At 47.9% G+C, this 22,571-nt stretch overlaps 1 long non-coding RNA gene and 1 pseudogene across 2 annotated transcripts in view; one reads left to right on the plus strand and one right to left on the minus strand.

The window, feature by feature from the left end:
• The window catches only part of LOC309655036, a 32,512-nt gene extending 26,924 nt beyond the window's left edge, over positions 1-5,588 (plus strand). The window contains exon 2 of the long non-coding RNA XR_014260568.1: positions 3,490-5,588. This is a non-coding gene — a long non-coding RNA (uncharacterized lncRNA). The remainder of the gene's footprint in view (positions 1-3,489) is intronic.
• Positions 5,589-8,039: 2,451 nt separating this feature from the next.
• On the minus strand, positions 8,040-10,098 carry LOC309655006 (ester hydrolase C11orf54 homolog pseudogene; annotated as a pseudogene). The gene has a single exon. The product of its transcript is annotated as an ester hydrolase C11orf54 homolog pseudogene (transcript).
• Positions 10,099-22,571: the final 12,473 nt, after the last annotated feature.

The following is a 22,571-nucleotide window of genomic DNA, read 5'->3' on the forward strand; positions in this document are numbered from 1 at the left end:
ACTTGGTCATTGTCAAAGTGCAAATCCAACTGTGCCCATTTCCTGCTTTGTGACTTGCGAGAGCTTCACGTTATCCTTGGGATAAAGCCAACATTCCTTTCATATGACCCACCTGTCCCTTCCTGCCTCTTGCCATTCCTGCTGCCTTACTAACTGATCTCTAATTCTGCAGTCCCTCTCTCCATGGGAATGCCCCCTCCACTCATCACCTGGCTTGACCCCATGGGTCTCTGGGTCAAGGTTCAGCTCCGGTGACCCTCTCCTGGGGACCTGGCTCTGTCTCCCACCTCCTCTGGCTTCAGCTCCCCAGCTTCCTGTTGTTTTAACACTTACCGCGCAGCATTGAAATGGCTTGTTGATCTATTATTTTCCCCTGGTCTCTGATTTTTGATCGGATGTGTGTTCCCACAGAGCAGGTGCTTGGGGCTCAAAAAAAAAAAAAAAAGTGTTCTCAGAAGGATGAGTAAGTGTTCACTTCCTCCCTAGTCTGATTGACCTCTCCTGCCCACAAGCCCCACGCCCTCTGGACAAATTATTTGCTCCTGTTTCTTCTTCTCTTCTTCTTCTCCTTGTCTTTCTGTCCAAAGAGGTAACTATAGTGCAGTAGGAAGAGGACACATAAAGTTGTTTACAAATAACACCTCTGTGAAAATTCTGGAGTGAAAGGCTCAACGGTTAACAGTGGTGGCCTCTGAGGAGTAGGGCAGGAGATGATAGTGTATTCTTTTCATTTTCTCTAATTTCTTAAATTGACCGACCGTATTTTGTAATGGGGAAATACTCTTTTTTTCCTTTTTTCTTTTTTTAGTTAGAAAGACTGAAAGAGCTTGGTTTCAAGCAACTGTCTAAAACAAGAAAAGCAGAAAAAAACATATATTTATAAAATCTCTCTCGAAGGACATATAATAAATGGACAATGTCAATCACCTCCTTGGAGGGGAGCTAGGAGGCCAGGGCCTGGGGAGACAAACTTTTCTCCGTATCCCTAAGTACCTTTTGGATTTTGAACCACGTGCAAAAAATAGTGTGATTACAAAGAACTGAGTTTGACTTTTAACCCTCAGGTAACCGAGGGAACCTCACTTTCCCCATCTGTGAAGTGGAGAAAACAGATGCCACTTCACAGGGTGGCTGCAGGGAGTGGGTTGCACGGCCGGCTCTGGGGCGCCACCCAGAGGCAGGCTGGGGCCTCTGCCCTCCGATCTCCTAGTGCTCCCTCCCTCTCACCCCTGCTTGTCCTCCAGATGAAGCTGTCAAGGCCGAACTGTGTCTGGCAACATATCTCCCCCGGAGTTGCCTGCCTTGGCTTCCTGCCTGTTGGAAAACAGCTAATAGCATGGAGCAAAAGCCACCCTTGGAGGCTCTGGGCATCTCAGACAGCCAGACAGCTCTTTGTGTTTTCTCAGGTTCTCAGCTTGCCAGCTAGTTCCACACATCAGAAATATTTTGGGTCAGCACTGCAGTTTCAACCACACAGATGCGTTTTGTTTCATGACTACTTCCTTATAATAGCTCTGGGAAAAACTGAGCTGGGCCCCATCCCAAACCACGTTCCTGGCATGGCCAGCTACATTCAAGATGGTGCCTTTGGGTAGAGTCATAAAAGAAATCGAGATCTCCTGCAACTCACTAGGATTTGGTCTGGAAAAAAGGACTGTTTGGGTTGAGTTTCTAAAGGGCTGTCATCACCACAACCTTCAAGCTGTTTGAGGCAGGAAGAGGAGCTTAGTTTGCTATGTTTCTGCCTGTTCAGATATCCCTGCTTTTCTCTGCAGCCCTGTGGATTTTTTTCTCCTGTATGTGGATATTTATTGAGTGTTGATGAGAAGTGTGATGCTGAAGGAGTTGCTGTCTTTGTTGCCTGGGATAGGGCTGCCAGATTTGGCAAATAAAAATACAGGGCACGGGTTAAATCAAAATTCCAGATAAACGATGGATCTTTTTTTAGTATGTCCTGTGCAATGTTTGGGACACGCTTACATTAAAGATTTTTCGTTGTTGCAGTCTAAGGATGTCCCGTGTAATATTTGCATACTTATACTAAAAATTACTCATTGTTGATCTGAAATTCAGATGTAACTGGGTGTCCTGTATTCTATCTGACAACCTTGCCTGTGAAGGACACAGACGAATCCGCCTTAGCTCCACAGGGGAGACAAGAGGCCACTGCTCTTGCTCACAGGCTGGTCCTATTCTTTTTTTTTTTCTTTTTAAAAGCATCTTTATTGGAGTATAATTGCTTTACAGTGGTGTGTTAGTTTCTGCTGTATAACAAAGTGAATCAGCTATATGTATACATATATCCCCATATCCCCTCCCTCTTAAGCCTCCCTCCCACCCTCCCTATCCCACCCCTCTAGGTGGTCACAGAGCACCGAGCTGATCTCCCTATGCCATGCAGCTGCTTCCCACTAGCTATCTGTTTTACATTTGGTAGTGTATACATGTCAATGCTACTCTCTCACTTCGTCCCAGCTTACCCTTCCCCCTCCCCATGTCCTCAAGTCCATTCTCTACGTCTGTGTCTTTATTCCATTTTTTTTAACATCTTTATTGGAGTATAATTGCTTTACAATGGTGTGTTAGTTTCTGCTTTATAACAAAGTGAAATCAGTTATACATATACATATGTTCCCATATCTCTTCCCTCTTGCGTCTCCCTCCCTCCCACCCTCCCTATCCCACCCCTCTAGGTGGTCACAAAGCACCGAGCTGATCTCCCTGTGCTATGCGGCTGCTTCCCACTAGCTATCTGTTTTACATTTGGTAGTGTATAGATGTCCATGCCACTCTCTCACTTTGTCACAGCTTACCCTTCCCCCTCCCCGTGTCCTCAAGTCCATTCTCTAGTAGGTCTGTGTCTTTATTCCCGTCTTACCCCTAGGTTCTTCATGACCTTTTTTTTGGTCCTATTCTTAAAAGCAGCCCTCCAGGTGGGAGGAAGGCTCAAGAGGGAGGGGGATATGGGGATATATGTGTACATATAGCTGATTCACTTTGTTGTACAGCAGAAACTAACACACCATTGTAAAGCAACTATACTCCAATAAAGATGTGAAAATAAATAAATAAATAAATCAGCCCTCCACCCTAGGCCACAGGCTCAGAACCCAAATGGGCTGGGCCCAGCGTGCTCGCTTGGCCCCCACGCCCTCCTGAGCACTTCTCCTCCCCCTGCCTGGGATCCACGTCCAGGATGGGATCCGCTCTCCCGGTTCCCGTGACTCAGGCTCTCCCCAGATTTGTTCTGTCCTCTTCAGACAGGTCCACCCATTGCCTTGGTGTGAGGATCCAGCTCGGAGAGGAATCTAGCAGAAATGCTGTCAGTCCAGAGGCCCGAGTTCCACTGAGACCCCGTATCTGAAGGTGTGATTGGATTCCAGAGGCGGGGGTAGACGTGTATCCGTGCTGAATTCCAGCCAACACCATCTGCTGTGGGGCAGGTGGTGACTGGGGTGCCTTTCCTGCTGTTTCATTCTGGTCCAGTAGGTGAATCCCCAGTAGAGTCTGGGCCGGAGTCCTCAGAGGGAACTGTGTCACCTGAGAAAATAGGATTCAAACTCACTTCTGAGTCACTTCATGATGCCAGATGCCCTGCTAGCTCCCAGAGACCTATACCCAATTGTGACTTTCTGCACAACTGTGACTTGGACTGCTTTCTGGCACGACCCTGACCTTCCTTCCAACGAGAGGCCGTGTGAAAGGGGCCATCAAGCCCTGCTGGTCAGCACATGGTGTGCAAGATGCTGCTTGTGGTTTAGTGAGGCCTAACAGGACATTCCACATCGTGTTAGCCAGAGGCCACGAAATACCACATCTGTGCTGGCTGCTGGGGCTGCTGAATGAGGTACCACACCGTGTATTGTCTCTCGGTTCTGGAGGCTGGAAGTCCAACTCCGGGTGCCAGAAGGGCCGGGCTTCCTCTGACACCAGCTGGGAGGCCTCCCCAGCTTCTGCTGGTTGCTGGCCATCCTCGGTGTTCCTTGGCCTGCAGACCCATCACTCCAACCCTCCCCCTTCACTTGGTCCTCTCCCTGTGTCCTGTCACCAGATGCTGCCCGTGACATCTATTTTAACAAAAACTGATTGGTTGCTAATAAATAAAAATGGAAAAGTTGACACCAAAAATCTGGATTTGGGTAGGTAACAGTGACCAGTGTACCAGCTTTGCTAGAGTGCAGATGACTGTCTTCTCACACACACGAGTGTAAATGAATTCGTCGTACCCTTTTGTGAGAGTAAACACAGATAAAGGTGGGGGACACGGGGTGGGGCCCTCGAGGTCGGAGGTGAGAGGGGACACCTCTGTCTGGGGCGGGATGAGGAGACCCGAGCCCCTCAGCACCTGGGGGTGCTCCACGGGCGGAGTGGACCTCAGACCCTGCCAGTGCAGCCCCGGCATTGATGCTGACGCTCAGAGCAGCGCCCTCACTCCTCGGCCTCTGCACCACCCTCGGTCCAGCCTCTCAAGGTGCCCTCCTTCTCTGGCACTTTCCTCGGGCAACAGAAAGTTTTTTCATGGGATATTTTGGAGTTTTTTTAATCATCTGTACACGTTTTGGCCAAGGAGGTGTTTTTTGCGACTCCCAGCCATGCCTACTTCCATCTGGTTTCTCGTGGTTTCCAGGACAGTCCTCGCCCCTGCGCCGCCCCTGACCCCGAGGCAATCAGAGCTCTGATTTTCAGGAATATTTCTCACCTGCACGATTCTGCACCCCTTAGAGCCTCTGCTGAGGAGAGTTCTACAAATGCCGTCCTCATTCATTTTCGTTTATACAGCACAGCAGGAGGCATTTGTCCACATCCTTGTTCCAAGGCAACACCGTAGCTAAAATTGCACTCCTTAGTTTACCCCCAATTTTGAATTTCTTGGTTGAGGACCATCACTTTCTTAAATTTTTAAAAGACTTCCACCACTGACACAGAGCATTTGGCTTTTTTAAGAGCTATTTTCAACAAAGCTACTAATCTTTTAAAAACAATTTAAGTACTATATATACACAAGCTAAAGGTTCTATCCCTGATGAGTGGGAACAATAAGAATGCGCTGAGTTTCAGCTGCTGGGAGGTCAGCAAGGTGGGGTCCCTGGGAAGCCCAAGGTTCTGGGACCACACTGGGTGAGATGCACCCACACGAGCCTATGAGGCACGCATTGCTGTCTGTGTGCTGGAGAGGGGTGACTAGAGCTCAGAGCCCAAGGAGCTCGTCCAAGGTCACTCAGCTACTATAGGGCAGAGCAAGACTGCACTCGGGCTCCCTCACAGCAGAGCTGATTATTCACAGCCTCTGGCCGAGTGACCACCTGCCTCACACCCCCCACTCAGGGGAGTCTGGGAGGAAACCCCCTCCTATAGGGGGTGGGGAGCAGGGTGGGGAGGGAGTTAAGAAGACACACCTTTAACTTTATTTGTTTGTGGATTATTCAACTTTGATCCAGGGCCAATTTATTACCTTGGTAGTTCTTAAGAAGCAAGAAAATTTTAAAATCGATCGATCCATCCATACAAATAAATATTTGAAGCCTAAGAGAAAATGAAAGAAATGGAGGCTCAGCAAAACTGCATTATTCCATGTCATTGACTTTTTTTTTTAAATTTATTTATTTATTTATTTATTTATGGCTGTGTTGGGTCTTCGTTTCTGTGTGAGGGCTTTCTCTAGTTGTGGCAAGTGGGGGCCACTCTTCATCGCGGTGCGCGGGCCTCTCACTATCGTGGCCTCTCCCGTTGCGGAGCACAGGCTCCAGACGCGCAGGCTCAGCAATTGTGGCTCACGGGCCTAGTTGCTCCGCGGCATGTGGGATCTTCCCAGACCAGGGCTCGAACCCGTGTCCCCTGCATTGGCAGGCAGATTCTCAACCACTGCGCCACCAGGGAAGCCCCGTCATTGACTCTTATAATCTTTTTTTTTTTTTGGCTGCATTGGGTCTTTGTTGCTGCTGCGCAATGGCTTTCTCTAGTTGCGGCGAGCTGGGGTTACTCTTCGTTGCGGTGTGCGGGCTTCTTATTGCGGTGGCTTCTCTTGTTGCAGAGCACGGGCTCTAGGCACGTGGGCTTCGGTAGTTGCGGCACGCAGGCCCAGTAGTTGTGGCTCCCAGGCTCTAGAGCACAGGCTCAGTAGTTGTGGCGTGTGGGCTTAGTTGCTCTGCGACATGTGGGATCTTCCCGGACCAGGGCTCGAACCCATGTCCCCTGCATTGGCAGGTGGATTCTTAACCACTGCGCCACCAGGGAAGTCCTATACTCTTGAGAATAGTTGTAAATCAATAGATGTTGAGAGTCTGTGGTGTTGGCTTGGCTGCCATCATCTTGTTGGAACAGAATTCAGTTCTGGATTTTGTCTCCTGTGTATCACTGCTGACCTTACGAATTTTGGGGGTGTATTTTGTAAATTTGCATACCCAAAGGATGGCAAGCCCCTTCAGAACACAAACTACGTTCGCATTGCACCTTTATCGTCTGTTGTCTGGGGCATCTTGGGCAAAGTGCGTAAAATTCTCATCCTGGATCTGAGAACAACAGATCTTTTTTTGCTCAGAAAACTAAACAACTGGAAAACAGTTAAGACATAAAAGTCACATGAGAAGTACACGGCTTAACTCAACAGTCAGTATTTACATAGTTAATATAAAGTGGATCGTTAACATATAAATATATTTGGAGAATGAAAGAGGAAAAAATAGAAGTAGGTAGTTGCGTTAAGTTCACAAAACTCCTGTGAAAACATTGGCTCTAAAGTTAATATGTAGCAGAATCATCGACTAAAATGGTTCCAGCATTGCCACTGGGAGTGGGGCTTAGGGTGGGGCTGCTGTTTTTCATTAGGAACTCATAATCCTTTATTGTCAGGGTTCTTAGTTGAGACGACAGAATCCACTCTAGCTTTTTTCTTAAGAAGACAGGAGTTTAAGGACTAGCTGGAGCTCCAGGAATCACGGGGAGATGTGAAGAGGCTGGGTTTCTACAGTGGTTCCATGCTGGGCTGCAGAAACTGGCCACTGCCTGCACGCCCACTGCCCTGCTGAGAGCGGCAACCTCCTCGCCCCAAGGAGGCGAGGCTCCAGGTCAAAGGTGTGGGAGGTCAGGCGATGGGCAGGACCCACCTCCCACGGTCCGGAGTGGTGCTGAGAACCAGCAAGGCTAAAACACTGCTGGGAAGGCGGGTTTTTATGACATGGAACTGTTCAAACGAATTTTATTTTTTGAAGCCAAGCATACATATTACTTTGATGAAAATAAAAAAACTAAAAAAGAAAAGGGCTTTGTGAGCTGGAAGTAGAGCCAGCTTCTAGGCTTGTCAAGTACTTTTAACAGGATGAGTTGGCATTTTCACGTGGTAGGTGGAAAGTTATTTGAAGGTTGGTTTTTAGCTCACTTCATCTTAAGGGATGCGGTGTAGCCCTCTTGCTGGCTGTAGTCAAGTACAGGGGAGGCCATAAGCCTCGTCCTTACCCAGGAAAGAAAGGCATTTGCAAAGCCAGTGCCTCTCCCCCGGTTTTGTTCCGAGCTCCTGACCTCCCCCCCTTCCCCAGGCCCCTTATGATCGACACATGAAACTTGATTATCCTAAAGCAGTCATCTGAAATCGCACTGTGTCAGGTCAGATGGCTGACTGAGCCTGGCCAGGGACAGGTGCCCATGGAGGAGGGAGGAAGTGGACACTCCAAGGGGCGTATTTATAGCAGTTGGAGTTAAAAATACAACCAGCCTGTTCCCAAAGCCTGGGCCGGACCCGATGGCGTGGGGACCTCTGTGGTGAGTGAGCTTCACGGTGCCAAGGAGCAGAGTGGAGTGGGGAGGAAGGCCCCTCGCCACAGAAAGCCCCAAGAGACAGCTTGCCCAGAGGTCTGTGATGCCATGAACACAGGTCCCGGGAGGTGACTAGTCACCGGCAACCCGAGGTCTCTCCCCACGTCTGGCTTCCTCGCCAGCTGGAGCTTAGATCGTGGAACACCGAGGGGAGCTGCAGGAACCCATTGATGAAATCTGCAGGGCAGGGGAGGACTTTCCAAAGAGCTTCACATTTAGTCACGGTATTTTCCCCCAAGTTTTACTGAGATATAGTTGACGTATAACATTGTCTTAGTTTGAGGTGTACAGCATAATGATTTGCTATATGTATATATATGTCTTGAGGAATGATCATGGTGGTAAGTTTCGCTAACAGCCATCACCTCACACAGTTACTCTTTATTCACAAGTTGACTGATTGGCAAGTTTGTCACTGATGTACATTGTGTTGTATCTATTGAAATGCGCTTCTGGAAAGAGATGGAACATTGGAGAAAACTGCTTTTGTGGTAAAAACGTTGCAAATTACAAAAACCAGTTTTTTTTTTTAATGAATGTAAAATTTTTATTCATTTCTTTTGGTACAAACTAGTGTTTATTTAAAAATACTATTTAGGAATTTATACTCACAGGATATGTTATAGTTAACATCCAAAGACAAAAAAATATTTCTTGACAATTTATTATATGCTTAGTACTAAAAAGCTCCTAACTCTGAACAGTGTTGGGATTACAAGATTAGAGAGTTGTTTTTGGCTAATGATTATTATAGAAAAACACTGAAGAAAATTTCAACCATTACAATCGGTAAAGGTATAATTTTATATTTCATGAAGGACAGAAGTCATATTTAGCAATAGCCTCATTTATAAATTAGAGTATACTCACTTCGAGGTTGTATTTTGATGCTGTTTCTTTTCAATTCTCTTCTTGCAAATAACCAACAAGGCAGAAACTGCTTCCAATTGACAGTCCAAACAAAGGAGGAATCATGGCTAACCGTCTGGTTGCTAATATTTGTTAAAGGCAAATTGCAAACTTCTGAGTATGGTTCAACATCACCAAAAGGAGTAAAGTTGCTCTCTCTGACCACCTTATTCCATGAAAAAAGTGTACTTTGACTTCTAAAATGGATTTCAAAAACTCAGTAGAAAGATTTAACAACTATCAACATTTCCAACACTGATTTTTCTAATACCTAGAAACATCCACTTAGCGGTTTGTAAGACTAATTTGAAAAACTGAATACTATTATACAAATGTAAATTATTACTATTAGCTAGTAGGAGTAATCACTTGATTCTTAATCCTGTTTATATTTAATTATAAACATAAGACTGATTTTTAGAATAAAAAGAATGAAGAACATCTCCATCATGTGTCTTTGTTCCCAATAATCCCTTTCAGATAGATCTGTGAAGTAATACAGAGCACAGTGTCGACATACCTTTCATTTCAAAGGCCGAAAAAAAATGGGCCTTAAGTAGTGAGATCACTTCTATGAGGCTTTATATTAGTATCAATTAATGAGTTAATCAGTCAAACGAGTATCAGTTGATTTAATCTCGCCCAAATGAATGGGTCTCTGTTGGTTGATCAATGCAATAGAGAAACTCTGCAGGTAAGAAGTATCCAAGATATTCCACTATAACTGGGGTGGTGTCAAAATGGTAGTGTCCACCTTCTTCATGATGACTGACTGAGACAATGAGTGTGCTCCAACCACAAATCAAACCCTGCGTCTCTGGAGATAAAAACTGGCAAACCAAAGGAGGCTTCATCTCATAAAAACGTAACCATTTATTCAAGTCTTCATCAGAGTTCAATGGGCAGGAAGAAAATTCTGCCGGCATAATGTGAATCTTCACTTTTCTCTTCTGAATCACGAAAGTACCTCCCATTCCTACAGGCTTATCTCCATAATGTTTTTCAAGAGTGTCTCATGCAAGTCACAAACTTAAGTTTTCCAGTTCTTCTTTTGGCTTTCACCTCAATGACCTTTCCAGGTTGGGCTTCACTGGCAAAAAGATTAGCCAGTAATGCACACCCCAAATCATGATATTTCTCACTGTATTTCTCTAGTAGGCACCCTCCCTCTGCCGAGTTAACAGGAGCAAAGTAACTTCCATTCACAGGAGGTTTGTGTTCACTTTCTGTTTGAACAACTGGCATAAACTCAGAATTGAATCCAAGAGTCTGAAATGGGCCTGCTCCTGCTCCAAGAACAAGAGCTCCAGGAAGCTGGATTTCTTCTGCGATTTTATTTAGATCATAAACTTTTTTTTTATTTATAACAGGCAATAAGTAAGGCACACCTCCTACTTCTGCAATTCTAGTTTTCCCACAGATACCTTTTACGGGAAAGGTAAATGGCTCCTTAGTCCAATTAGGGCAATCAACTACAGACACCTGGGCATCAGCAAAGTTATCCGTTAGCCCCTTCTGATAAACTCCAAACTCCGTAACTCCGCGCTCCAGCGGCTCTCGTTTCCACGTGCTGCCTCTCCCCTTCTGCGCAGGTCCTAAGCAGAGGCCCCGCCCCACGCTTGGACGTCGCCCCGCCTAGGCCCCACCCCACGCTCCAACGTCCCCGAAACGGCTTTCTGAAGGAAGAAAAAAGGCTGCTGGGAGAGGCGGGGAGCGGGCCTCTGCCCGCCTGCGGGGACCCAGTGCAGAGCGGGTCCCGCGTGAGGCCAGGGACGCGGATGCAGACCTCTGGGGCCTGTCGCAGGCCTGGATTAACTGACACACACGGCAGAGAGACGCCAGCTCCCAGGTACTGCCCGCCACCGTCCACCGTCTAGGGAATGCGGCCGGGGAGCCCCTCACACACTGCCCTGGGAGCGGGACGGGGCTGAGAAGAGGAGAAACACGCAGGGATGAGGCCTGACCAGGGAGCGCCCGGGGGACCACGTGTGAAATCTAAAAAAAGATGGGTGGTTTCTTTTTTCAAGAGAGAAAGAGCTGGGAAGAAGCACACTAACAGGAGACCCGAGTGTGAGCGGACATGTGCCTCCTGCACACGCTGCTGGGTTGATTACTCACCGTGGCCGGGCCGTGGCGGGGGGGGGGGGGGGGGGTCAGGCTTTGCCCTGGGGAGTTGGGCAATCACAGTTCTGAGTGTTGAAAAAAATAGTCTCATTGCGCCCATGGGCACCTCTGGATGCTCAGAGGGAAAGGAGTCAGCAGGGTCCTCCTCGTCAAGCTGCCCAGAGACCCTGACTAAAGGGGAGAATTATGTGTATTGAACCCCTTGCGTCCTCTCCCCCTTTACTCCTACCCACCCCTACTTCCCAGACCCCAAAGCAAAAAACAACACAAGAGTGACAACGGTGGCCAGCTTACAGATAGAGAGCTGTGAAAAAAATCCCAACTAGATTTTCAAGTCCACCCTGTTTATGCGACTTTCCAAGTGGTTAAGTCAATGATTCCCAGCCCCGGTTTTAGGACACCTCCAGGTGTCTTTATTCCAAGGGCGATCGTGAAATTCCAAAAATAAAATGATTTTAAGTCCCTGCACTTTAAACTAAGCTCACACCTTGTACTCATTACAAGCACACACTTTCAAAGGGAAAGAGATTGTGAAATCCAACAACAGTCTGATTCCAACAGACCGGCCACAGCAATCAAAATACCACTTTGTATTTGGGCTTTGCGGCTTTGAGAGCACTTTCTGATTCCTGGGTTAGTGACTAAACATGTGAATTAATACAAAAGATGACTGTTCTAGCCTCCACATTACACTAGAGGTAGGAACGGAGACGGGCCCTTCCTCTGGCACGAAGCGATCGCTATGTAGCTCCTCTGTGAAGTTTCAGTCTGTCAGCGGCTGGTGGAGGTGCTGTTTGGAAAAATGCTGGTGGCCCAGGCCTGGGCGGCAGTGGCATTGCTTGGGCCAGGCAAACAGGGCTCTGCGGGGCCCGGGGTCATGGTCAAAGAGAAGGAAGGGCAGGCAGCTTCAGGCTGGCTTTCCCACTGGGCCGAGCAAGGCTGGAAGTTCCGGGGCAGCAGCATGAGCAGCTGGCCAGGTTAGCAATGGGCTCATGAGCAGCAAGGCCCAGACTGAAATCTGGGTCCGTTTCTTCCAGAGCTCACTCCCCTGCCAGCCTGCGGAGCTGCCTCTCGGTCGAATTCCTAGAACTGAGTTGTGTTCAGAGAAACTAGGGTCGGCTTACGTGGGGCTGCCTGCATCCTAACAGGTTGATGTTTATTTTAAAGCAACACCATGGAAATTGAAGAACAGAGAGCAAACTTGGTTTTAAAGAAAATCAATATGAGACAAAAACTGAGAGAAACATTATGTGTCACAGAAACACAATTCAAAGAGGTTCAGAAGGCCTTCTGCTGAAGCAAGCAGAGCTTCTTCCTCGACTCCTACCTCTGGCCTCACCCTGCTCAGCGCCGGCCCACCTGTTCACTCCCCCATGAGGGGCTGATGTGCTGTCTGCTTGTGGCTTTGATGCCTCGTGGCAGGATGGCTCAGGGCCCCTCTCGGGAGAGGGACAACTCATTGAGAAAATGGCCAAGGGCAGAGAAACAGCTCCAAAGGCTGATAAGACCAGCCAGAAAGAGTTAGGATGTAATTAGTGGGGTTTGCGTATCTGTCTCCAGAAATCTAGCCCAACAGGTACACTGAGTGCTTAAAGAATGAACTAAAGTTAAAAACATAAAAATGCACATTATATGTGTGTTGTGAATGACATTCACATGCACTATGTACAACTGTACTGAATACAATTTTCCAGTCCGTACGTGAAACAGTGTGGCAGATTAATAATTTTGGCAATCATATTAGCTGTAGATAACCAACACATAAACCCACATGCTACTGTAATTTGGCAGTTTATTTGTATTTTAGGGAGTCACAACTAACACTGCATAAGTACATCAAGGTTCACTTTATCAATTCAGGGACTGACTGTTGTATTATTTTATATTTCACTCTGAAAGATAGAATTAAAAAATCTTTAGGGTAGAATAACATATTTCAGAAAAAACTTTATTTCCTCTTTAAATTGACTATATCTGGCTATATACTTTTTAACTTATTTCAGTATTTTTACCATGGGTAGTTAGATCTAAGCAACAAAAAGGAATTGTCATTCCCCAGGATATAATATACATGATAGAAAATGACTGTCCTTCTGTATTCACACTGACACAGATAATTACCAAAGGGGCAATCTGGGATCTACTTTATTTTCTGCAGTTGTCATAAAAAGCAAATGTCTATTTTCACTTGGGAAATGGGATACATTATAAAAATCAGGTCAAAAGATGCAGATAGTTGTCACTGTTTATGTGTAGCTTTAAACCCTGGAGAATGTTCTTAATGTTTTATTTCCCTTTCCTTTAGTAGCTTCCATAAGTAGGTTTGGGTGCAAGGAAATTTCTGGAAATTTACTTCATAAAAAATTATGCACCACATATTCTTAGTATACACTTTCAAGAGTCAGGCATAGTCTCCAGATTTCGATTTTTCTAAAGTCCTGGCAGTTTGCTACACGTCAGTGATATTGGTTCATACTTTATATACTATTTTATGATGATTCAGGCAGATTCGGGTTATAAGTATCTTTAGGAGAACTGCATCCTTTGTTTATTACAGAATATAGACAATGCTGCATGAATAATTTCTAGCCTAAATGGATGGCAACCACATACTTCTACTTGCTGAGGCCAAACTTTCAGAATCATTTTTGATTCCTCTCACATTCTACATCCCAATCCACCAGACAGTGCTTTTGACTCAACCTGTGGAATATATCCAGAATCTTCCCAGGGCTCACAGCTTCCCCTGCCATCCTGGAGTGAGGCCCCGTATTCGGGCACTGTCCTCCTGTCTGGGCCTCCTGCCCCTGCCCTGGTCCTCTTTCAGTCTGTTTTCTGCCCAGCAGGCAGAGTGTCTCTTTTAGAGCATGAGTCAGATCTTGTCACTGTCCTGTCCCAGCCCTGCCATGGCCCACCTCACTCAGAGGCAGAGCCAAAGTCCCCACGATGGTCAGCCAGGCCCACACTCCTCGCCCCCAGCTCCACACCCTGCCCCAGCCACGCTGCCCTCTCCACCCTGCCTCCAGGCCTTTGCTCTCCCTTCCTGGATAGTCACTTGGCTGGTTCCTTCACCTCCTTCAAGTATCGGCCTAAATCTCACCTTCTTATTGAAGCCTGGTGCGAATACTCCCATTTAGGATGGGAAACCGTCCTATCACAAACGCGTTCCCCCAAACAGTGCTGATCTCCCCATGCCACTCTCCTCCTCCTCTTTCCGTAGCCCTTATCTATCACCTTTAGCAAACGGTAGAACTTGCCTATTTATTACGGTTATTGTCTGTTTTCTCTCTAAACTGGAATGTACATTCTGGAAGGCAGGGATCTTTCTTTGTTCTGTTCACTGATGCATCCCCAACTCTAGAATGGTACCCAGCCTACAGTAGGCACTTGATAAATACCTGTTGGAGGCATCAGTGGATGCCTCAATCTGCCTAACGGAGCAGCATCACATGGTCGCTCTGGTGGAGGCCTGTGGGGCTGCAGGCCATCCTCCCTGCACTGGCCTATGGCTCAGTCACGTCTTACCTGGAGAAGGACCAGGGCCCAGCCTGCTTTGAGCTGAGTCTGCTGTCTTACAGATGGATTCATGCAGTGCCTGTTTTTCTTTTCGCTTTTAGCACCTTTAATTATCATGAAAAACAATTTGAGTGTGATGGTAAATTAAAACATGTTTCTAACATGAGTAATTTATTCTGATGTATGTGCTTTTCCAGGTTTGCAGGCAGGGCTGACCTCGTGAGTAGACCACCCATGTAGTCTTGTGCAGTTGGAAGGGTCTGAGGAAGGCCAGCTTGCCTGGTGGTGTGGTCCACCAGGAGGTTAATGGGCTGGAGGGACAGTTATTGAAGTTTGTGATGACTCCCACCTGGGGGAGGCAAGTTGTGATTGTTCACTTGGTTAGTGAAATCCTAAATGGTGAGAAATAGCACGGAAATGCGTTAGCGAATGAGTTAAAGCTGGAAGCCTGAGAATGCATATTAGAGCAATGGCTTGTTGACGGCATGTCTGACATTCACAGTGCGGTTTTCCTTTAATGCCCTTCAGAATGGAACGTCAGCGTCTGCCTCGGTCAGGATGGGGCGGGAGGCTGCGTGGTGGTCCCTCGGCCAACCTGCCTGTGTTCCCTAAGGAGAGCAGACCGGCCCTCCGCTGAGGCTCAGTTCAGAGAAGGAATGCCTTAGAACAGCAGTCACCTACCAGACAAAGAGCAAAAGCTCTGGGCACCTGGTGACAAAGATGAGCACGGCAGTTTTTGTTTGAAGGATTTTCCCGGATCTTTCTGATCTATCCACCTGGAAGTTAATGCGAATGAATGCCGACCATTAGTCTGGACCAACGCGCCTTCAGCCTTCCTCGGGAGCATTCGGGGCTGGCAGCTTTCCTACCAGACACACGATCCATTCCCACACAGATGAGGAAGGGAACAGCCTTGGGCCCTGAAGCCTGCGGCTACTCAGACACGAGGCCTCGGAGGCCGTGAGTGAGGAAAACAGGTCCCGCAGCGTCTGTGACCGTAGTGCACAGACCGTCACCTTCTTTTCTCCCCACTGCAGTCAGGAAAGTGCAGGGTCTGGAAGTGCACACAATCCAAGAGGGGACACCCTGTTTGTACTGCGCACATCTGCGGTTTCCGAAGTGTAGGCTTGTCCACAAGTGTAACTTCTGCTACAACGCAACGTCTTTCTGCTGCTGCTCCCTGCTTGAAGCTGGGAGGCCTGGCAGGGACCGCCACTGGGCCTTCATTAGGTGGGTCTCACCAGGGCGCACGGGCACGGCCTCTGTTCTGAAGTCGCTAAAGCATTAGCGCAGGCCGTGGGTCCAGCCCTCGGCCCATCGCAGGCCTGCCCGGCTCACTTTCCAGAGGGCGGAAGTCCCTGTCCTGCTTCCCAGTGTCCACCAGGCCACAGGTTGGCTGATCCAGGAGCTTCCATCTCCAGACAGGCCTGGACCTGGGGGGCGGGGCCGCGGCAGGATAAGGCGGAGCCTGGAAGGCGCAGGGCCTGGGGAGAGGTGGAGCCTGGGCTGGAAAGGGTGTGTCCTGGGTAGGGCCTGAACTCGGAGTGGCGGGGCCTCAACTTGGGCGGAGCCTGAGGTGGGGCAGGGTAGGCGGGACCTGAAGTCCCCACCCGGGTTGGGTGGGGCCTAGGAAGGGGTGGGGCCTGAACTGGGAAGGGTGGGCCCTGGGTGGAGCCTGGATTGGGAGGGGCGGGGCCTGGGTGGGCGGGGTCTCTCTAGGCAAAGCTGCGAGTCTGATCTGGAGGGGTTTCCTTGTGGAGCGATTGCAGGAAGGGTGATGTGCTCTAGCCTTCTTGTGTTTGTCCTGTTCCTCCCCTACACCCAGGGAAAAGCTAACTGGTTCAAACAAACGGAGAAATGTGCCCCATCAGGGGCTCCAAGCGTTTTTCCCAGACCAGACTCCTGGCCATTAGAGTAGATGAGACAGACACAGGCCCCTTAGGAATGAGCTGCCTTACAGGTGAGATGAACTGTGACCTTCCACGAATCAAAATGCTTTTCAGTGGTTTTATGGTTTAAAAAATCACAAAAGAAATACAAGATTATTGCTTAAAAAAATCAAAATAATGCTGTTGTGTATGGAGTAAAAAGTGAAATCCTTCTTTATACTTCTTGCCCTCCACTCCCACTGTCCACATGGGACACTGTTGTTAGCACTGTTGAAAGGTTTGGTGCACCTTTCTGGAGGTTTTCCTGTCCTTTAAGTGTGAGTGCACACACAATCCGCATTAAACATACACATGGTATTTTTTTTTCTTTTTCTTATGTACATAAGGCTGTAGCTTACATACTCAAAACAAAAACACTGCATCAGGAGGGTGTTCCTAGCAGTATATTTGATCTATCTCATTCTTTTCAACCAGGGCATACCATTCCACAGTATGGGTGCAATCATGAAAACATTTGGTGGCTGTATTAGTTTCCTGGGGCTGCCATTAAGAAAATTACCGCAGTCTTGGTGGCTTAAAACCACAGAAATTTGTTCTCTCACAGTTCTGCAGTCTAGAAGTCCAAAATCAAGGTGCCAGCAAGACCATGCTCCCGCAGGGCTCTGGGGGAGGATCCTTCCTTGCCTCTTCCAGTTCTGGGGGCTCTAGGAAATCCTTGGTGTTCCTTGGCCTGCAGCTGCATCACTCCAGTCTCTGCCTCCATCTTCATATGACCTTCTCTGTGCATCTTCTCCTCTTTTTATAAGGACATTGAATTTGGTGTCCATCTTCTTAACTAATTGCATCTGCAAAGACTCTTTCCAAATAAGGTCACATTCTGAGGTTCTGGGTGGACACGAATTTTGGGGGACCACTATTCAACTCACTATGGTAAGCATAGGTCTTGATGGCTTCATTTTACTGCCCATTGTCTGTGTCCCAGTCCAAACCCAGATGGAAGAGTCATAAGGGCCCATTCCTGAAGAACTTTCCATTCGTCCCATGAACAGCAATGGACTGAGCACCTGCTATGTGCTAGGCACCTAGACTAGAATAAGCTGTGGGCAAGACCGAGGCTCCGGCCTCACACAGTGCGCTTGCTCTGTGACAAGGGCTATGTCTGTCGTCAGAGAATCCCCATGCCTAACACAGTGCCTGGAGCTTAATAACTAAGTGTTCAATTAATGAATGAGTGGATGGATAAATGAGAGATACTGACAAACAAGCAGATAATAATAATACGTAGTGGTATGATACTGCGATAGGGGCAAAGTACAGGGCAGCCAGAAGAGTGGCTGTAATCTAGACTTTGGGGGTTAGGGATGCTTTCTTGGATGAAATAGCTCCTAAGTTGGGACCTTAACTGGAGTTAGTTAGGCAAAGAGTGTGGGGTCGGAGTGGGTGGAATGTTCTAGGCAGAGGAAAGGGTGGCTTGGCAGCTGGAGGTGAAGCAGGTGTAGAGAATCAGAAGCCATTAGCAGCTCAGGATGGGTCCTGAGCCATCTCCGCGGGGGACAGTGGTAAAGAAAAAGCTGCAGGGCCCTCTAGAACAGTCTGTCTAATAGAACCTTCTGCAGTGAGGGAAGTGCTGTAGATCTGGTCCGTCCAAGGTGGCGGCCATAGCCACATGTGGCTAGTGAGCACCTGAAGTGAGGCTAATGTAACTGAGGAACCGAACGCTTAATTTTATTAAATTTTTAGGAATTTAAATATAAGTAGCCACGTGTGCCAGGAGTTCTTGTATGAACAAAGCAGCTCTAGATCCTAATATCTTAACTTAATCCAAAATCACAGTTTTGTCCATGAATTCAACTTCCTGTACTAAGTCCTTTGCTAGATTTATCTACCGTCGGGGAGCCAAACGGATCTGAGCTCTGCCTGCTGTCCAGTTTAACAGAGGCCAAGTCAGGAGCTGGGTGGCAGAGGCAGAGCCAGGGCTTAGATCTGAAATGCAGTTAACATTTATTAAATGTCTATGGAATCTAGACACACATGACCATTCTTTGAAACACACACTGTTACTTTTAATTTAAAAAACTACGTGTAAATATGTACCAACAGTGGGAAAGACCCATTGCCTCTGGGTAGAGTCAACTGAGGATCAGAGGTCAGGAGGTCAGGGGGCAGGAGAGTTTCTTTTCACAAAATGCCCTTTTATACTGTTAGATTTAATATGAGCACATGCTATCATTAAAAGTGAACCAAGAAAGCAAAACCAATGGCTTTTAGTGATAAACAGTGGCTACTACAAAACGAAGGGAATTAGAATTCCCCTTGGCTCTGGGAGCCAGCCAAGCAAGGTCTAAAGTCAGTGAGATTTACTTGATGCACTTACTGTAGACGAGATTTTAAAAGCTCACCATTTCCCAGAGACAGTGCTTCCTGGCTGTTGTCTGGAGAGGGGCGAGGAGGCTCCCCAGATTCCATAAGAAGCAGGCAACCTAAAATGTACCCCATGCCAGACAAGCCATGAGTTGTGACATGTTTCAACTGTAACTGGGTGAGGGAGAGTGAATCACAACTGAGAAAATGTGGTCACAAGGAGAAGTCAGGATACGGTTTGCTGGGCAACTCCAGGGATATGTCAGAAGCGGCTGCACCAGCAGGCTGACTCTGTCCTCCGGCTGCAGCCGGACAGCCACGGCCATAAGGACCTGAAAAGGGGATACTTTAAGGATATCTGGTCTCCTTTGTTCTGTCTTTATATCCAGTTAAGTAGCGTTCTTACCTTCCTTTGCATTTCGTAGTGTGTTTTCCCACTGGGGAGAAACAGTGCTGACTGGTTGAAACAAGTATGCTCATGATACACAGGAGAGAATGCGTTAACACTCTGCAGTGCCACAGCCAGTCCTCTGTGAATTTGGATTTCGGGGGCCAGCGTCACATACGGAAGCAACACAGGCTTGGAATGAGAGGAACCCAGCTCCCATTCTCAGCTTCTCCACTCATTAATGTGTGATCTTGACCATATTACTTAACCTCTGAGCTTCAGCTTCTCCTGTGCAAGATGGAGATGAGCTTGGGTAAAAATCGAGAAAATACGGGCAGAGCACTTGAGATAATGTCATGTGATAGACATTCGATAGATGGTTCTCTCTCGCTCTCCCACGTATAAATGAACATATCAAACCATACATATATGACACAGAGTCCCCCTCAGTGAGCTGGACGGGACTCCAGCCACACGCACAACCTCTGAGCTCCCCCAGAGTCCGTCGGCCAGCTCCATCGAGTTTATTTGGGTTTGGGACATCAGATCAAGCTCTGAAGACAGGAGCCTGGTTCTAGGCAAAGTCTACCATCGGCTGGATCTGTGACTGAGCAAGTGACAGAGCCTGCCTGGGCCTCAGAGTCCTCATCTGTCAAATCATGGGGACACCTGAGCAAGAAAGAGACCAACATTGCAAACCACAAAGAATAAAAGGTGGGAGTAATGGCAGAGGAAAAGGACTCAAGTCAAAGACAGTGACACTTGCAGCGTCATCTCCTGAATCCTTCTTTCCTATATGCTGACTGATGACGCTGCAGCCGAGCCCTAGCCTTCGGTGGCCGCTTCCGAGCAAGTGCACTTGGTGGGAAGGAAAGGGCCCGTGGAGGCTGTGCAGTCAGGTGGGGTCGGGGCAGGGTTTGTGCCTGGCGGGGAAGCTCCATTCAAGTTGCCTCTGTCGTGTTTGACAATGTTTTTCCCTGAATGAAAGACTGACCCTTAAAAGAAAACATTTTCTGGCATGTAGTGAAATTTTAATAACTCTATATTTTGTATCAGAAGCAAGACGTAAATGTTACTGGATCACAAGGGAAAACTCAATTCTGTTTTACTCATTCACACAACCCAATGAAGAGTGTACAATGGAAATGACTTGGATGGGTGTGATTCACGCTTCTTTCCCAAAGTAGGGTAAGCAACAAGGCCATGTCCGAATGGACAGTGGTCATGGAGGCACGTAGCACTCATGTCCACATACTGTTGGGAGGCAGTAGGATGCTCTGATATGGGTTCAGCAGGGGCTGGAAGCCAATAGCATTTGGAGAGAGGAGGGTCTGAACAATAACGCTGTTTCTTCTCCCTGAGTCAGTAAAGACTAAAACCATGAGCTTCAGAAATTGCCTTCTTGGGCCAAGTCCCCACTCCTCCTTCCAGAACTTAGACAAAGACCTCAACTCTGTTCTCAGCTTCCCCACCTGTAACTTAAGGGCATCCTTCATCATTCTCACAGGGTTGTTCTGAGGATTAACTCAGTGAGTAGCCGTAGAGTCTGGCCCTTAGCACTCGTGAAGGTCAGCATCGTGCAGAAGGAGTGGAGGAACGGGGCGGGGGGGCGAGGTGAACCAGGTGGAGCCTAAGAGGCAAAGTTCGGTTTTGGGCAAGTCCAGCCATGGGAGGTGAGGCTGACACAGCTTCTGATGTTCAATCAGGAAGAGAAGGTTGAATCAGTAATCACCTAGTGAGAGAGGGAAAACTGTAGGTTATTGTCATCCTTCCTCCCTCTCCTCAGCATACAAATGCAACATTAATGACGTCCCCCAGAAAAGAATCCCTCTTTGACTCACACGCCCCTTCAGTTACTGAACCCTCTCTCCTCCGTCCACTCCTGACTCCAGGGAAGGTCCCGCCGTCTCTCCTCCGTCCACAGCAGGACTCCAGGCTGCCTCTTACACCATCCTCCTGTGCTTTCTCTTGTTCTCTCTTGCACTTGCTCCATCAGGCTTCACTCCACAAAGGCTACCAATATCAGGGTCCCCAGTGACCTTCGTGGGGCTACATCAACCCGCAATTCTTAGTCTTCCTCTTTCTTGACCGATTTGCGGCTCTTGTCACATTTGACCAATTCCTCCTCATTACACGATTGTTTTCAGTTGGCTTGGGGGACACCACACTCCCTTGGTTTTCTCCTCTGCTCCTGACTGCTGCTTTGGAGTCTCCTGTGCCGTTCTTCCTCACCCCCAAACTCTGCCCATTGCGGTGCTCGGGGTATCATGGGTCCTCTTCACTTCTGGTGATCTCATTAGTCTCCTGGCCACCGGTAGGGTGAGGTCTCCCACATTCAGATCTCCGGCCCAGACCAGCTCCCTTAACTCCAAGTTTATGTCCAACACCCCAGGTGAACAGGCATCTCAAGCCTCCAACTCTTTTTTTTTTTAACATAGGAATACCAACTTCATTTTGTCCAAGAAGGATGTTAAAAGGAAAAAAAAAAACTTTATTATTTAGAATCACCTTCATTTCACAAAACAAAGGACATGTTAACATTTTAAAAATAGAAAGGGCGTAATCTCAGAATCAAGCCTCCAACTCTTGCTCTTTCCCCCAAAACTTGCTGCTCGTATGGCTTTTTATTTCAGTAAATGACAACTTCATGCTTTTGGTTGCTGCTCGGGACTGAATTGTGTCCCCCAAATTCATGTGTTGAAGCCCTAAGCCCCCACGTGACTGTATTAGAGAGAGGGCCCTACGGCGAATTAAGGTTAAATGAGGTTGTAAAGGTGGAGCCCTGATCCCATAGAACTGGTGTCCTTATAAGAAGAGGAAGAGACACAGAGATCTGTCAGCAAATTCTGTCTTCAAAATACATCCAGACTTTATCTGCCACTCATCACCAACAGGGTTCAGGCTGTCGGATTATTGCAGCAACCTCTTAGCTCATCTTCCTGTGCTGGTAGGAAGGAAGGTGCCGTCCACCTGGTATGTGAAAAGCTTTCCTTGGGAACGTGGGGAGTTTTCATTCTGGGGTTGGAATAATCCTCCGAGAAACAATATGTGGGGTTCAAACAGCCCCAGTGGTCTCCTTGGGACTTACCGGTAGGAAAAAAGGAAAGTTACCCAGAAAAGCAGTGGTTCCAGTGTCCGGCCAGGGTCCGCGTGGGCCCGCTGAGAGCACTCGCCCGCGATGCGGGTCACCGCCAGCCTGGCCTTGGGCCCTACACCTGCCGCCAAGCCCGCTCTAACCCCAGGAGGCAGTCTGACACTCACAATGCAGCCAAGAACTGTTACTGGAACTCCATGTTCTGAGGGCTCCTGCAGAGGCCGCTGACAATGTTTGCTTCAGAGTGCGCTCTTCCAGGAAAAACCTTCTACAGAACAGATGTAAAATCACATCAAGTCACAAAAAGATACGCTTTCTGACAAAGAGGCAGGAGGAGCCAGGGGCTGCCTGACCTTTGGCGAGGGGTCAGCCTGGGCCTGCCTGCATCTACTTGCTTCCGTGCAGGAATTAACCCTGGCGGCTTCTTCCTCCAAGGCCAGAAAGCCCAGAGCGCTGAGTGTGCTAAGCCTACTGCCTCCCA

The sequence above is a fragment of the Balaenoptera physalus genome (assembly GCF_965194825.1).
Source record: "Balaenoptera physalus genome assembly, chromosome: 2".
Classification (NCBI taxonomy): domain Eukaryota; kingdom Metazoa; phylum Chordata; class Mammalia; order Artiodactyla; family Balaenopteridae; genus Balaenoptera; species Balaenoptera physalus.